Source organism: Dioscorea cayenensis, chromosome 10 (genome assembly GCF_009730915.1).
Source record: "Dioscorea cayenensis subsp. rotundata cultivar TDr96_F1 chromosome 10, TDr96_F1_v2_PseudoChromosome.rev07_lg8_w22 25.fasta, whole genome shotgun sequence".
Taxonomy (NCBI): domain Eukaryota; kingdom Viridiplantae; phylum Streptophyta; class Magnoliopsida; order Dioscoreales; family Dioscoreaceae; genus Dioscorea; species Dioscorea cayenensis.
In genome coordinates this window covers 16,622,235-16,624,177 of record NC_052480.1, presented here as the reverse complement: position 1 = coordinate 16,624,177, position 1,943 = coordinate 16,622,235, and the positions used below count along the sequence as shown (strand labels likewise).

Sequence of the window (1,943 nt, the reverse complement as noted above, 5' to 3'; positions counted from 1 at the left end):
AATCTCTTTATTATGCTATCAATTAATTGATGTTTATTGTGAGTTCTAACCATGAATGCTTGATTATATGAACATTTCCCCTGGAGTGACACTAGGGTTAAGAGTTCTCGTTGGTAACCTTGTGAGTGAGTGACATACCACGAGCGTTAGACACAGCTAGGTTGGAGAGGGTTGAGAGGGTGAGTCGAGAGGTACAGGAGCGTCCCCTTTCCCCTCCGACGCGATAGATTCTACCTCCGTTCCTCGAGTTCTTTGCGGCCTTAATAGAGTGAATGGTATAAGGGATAAACTTTCGCTGGGGCTTAGTTGCGCATGCAATGGAGTGAAGCGTTGAGGTGATCTTAGTATCTAGGGCTCAAATGTGGTTAGGGACCTTCCACCTTGACCAAAGGGTTAGGTATATAATTAGGAAGAGATTTATCACTTGGAATCCCTAGAGCTCATTGCAACTCTATGCTAGTGCGAGGTGTTGAGATTGTTCGATTTCTCCTCCGGGACATGTATAGAGTTAGGCATAGTTGACCTTAGATTTGGGACTATGTAATTAACGATTTCCACGGCTCACCATTGCATTGATTAGGAAGCATAATAGAGGGTTCTTGCACTTGAAACAATTATCCTAGGCGGAGCATTATCCGAGTACCCCATCTTTATCGATTGCCTTACCCCCTTTCTTTACTTTTGCTCTCTTACTTGTTGTTTTTATTGTTGAGAATTGAATCATTTACACACTTATCATCATTGATCTTTCACATAGCTAAGAATCGAATTAAGTATTTTTATTCCCTATTCCCTGTTGATTCGATACCCGCTCACCATTGATTATTACTTCGACAAACCCGTGCACTTGCGGGATATACGTGAGGGGACCTTGTCAAGTTTTTGGTGCCGTTGCCGGGGAGTAGGCTTTTAGAGATTCTTTGCACTTTGTTTTCTAAGCTATTTCATCATACATTCTATTCCATATCTTCTTATTCTATCATCGTTCTGATTTCTTTTTCTTTCTTTTTGGGTGCAGCTCCAGGTTATGACCCGAGGGAATCCCTCAATATTGATTGAAGGGGATCCCGATCTTGAACGTACACTTAGAAGAAAAGGAAAAGAGCCTGTACAAGAATAGTCTAATTTAACTGATTTGGAAGTGGAAGGATCTGAAAACATGGCAGAACAGAATAAGCAACAACGAATATTATCCGATTATACTAGACCTTCATTATTGGGGACGCAGTCGAGCATTGTGCGTCCCCCGATTACAGCTCAGAACTTTGAGTTGAAGCCGGCATTCATCCACATATTACAGCAATCCGCACAATTCAATGGTTTGGCCAATGAGGATCCAAACAGTCACATAGAGAGCTTTCTCGAGGTGTGTGATATGCTGAAGATAAATGGGGTGACAGATGATGCCATCAAATTGAGAGCCTTCCCATTTTCCTTAAAGGGGAGAGAAAAGCAGTGGCTACACTCGTTACCTAGAGCGTCAATTACCACGTGGGAGGAGATGGTGGAAGCTTTTCTAGCTCGTTATTTCCCTCCCGGAAAATCAGCAAAGCTTAGGAATGAGATCTCATCCTTTGCTCATTTGGAATTGGAGTCTCTATTCGAGACATGGGAAAGGTTCAAGGAGTTCCTAAGGAAGTGCCCGCAACATGGATTCCCAGAGTGGATGATTGTTCAAACCTTTTACAATGGTTTGAACCCGAGTACAAGGCAACTCTTAGATGCGGTAGCAGGAGGTACCTTAGGTAGCGAGACCCCCGATGAGGCCCGTCAATTGATTGAAGAAATGGGGTTAAACAGCTACCAATGGAATGCTAGGGGCAAGAAAAAGGTGGCCGGTCTCCATGAGATAGATGTGGTAACTTCATTGGCAGCCCAAGTGGAAAATTTGAGTAAGCAGTTAGATCTTCTAACTTCAAATAGAGTGGCGGCCGTGACTAATT

General features: G+C 43.1%; 1 non-coding gene across 1 annotated transcript; it reads right to left on the bottom strand.

Moving 5' to 3' along the window:
• Positions 1–1,549: 1,549 nt before the first annotated feature.
• LOC120271185 lies at positions 1,550–1,656 on the bottom strand. The gene has a single exon (XR_005539807.1). It is a non-coding gene; the product is annotated as a small nucleolar RNA R71 (small nucleolar RNA).
• Positions 1,657–1,943: the final 287 nt, after the last annotated feature.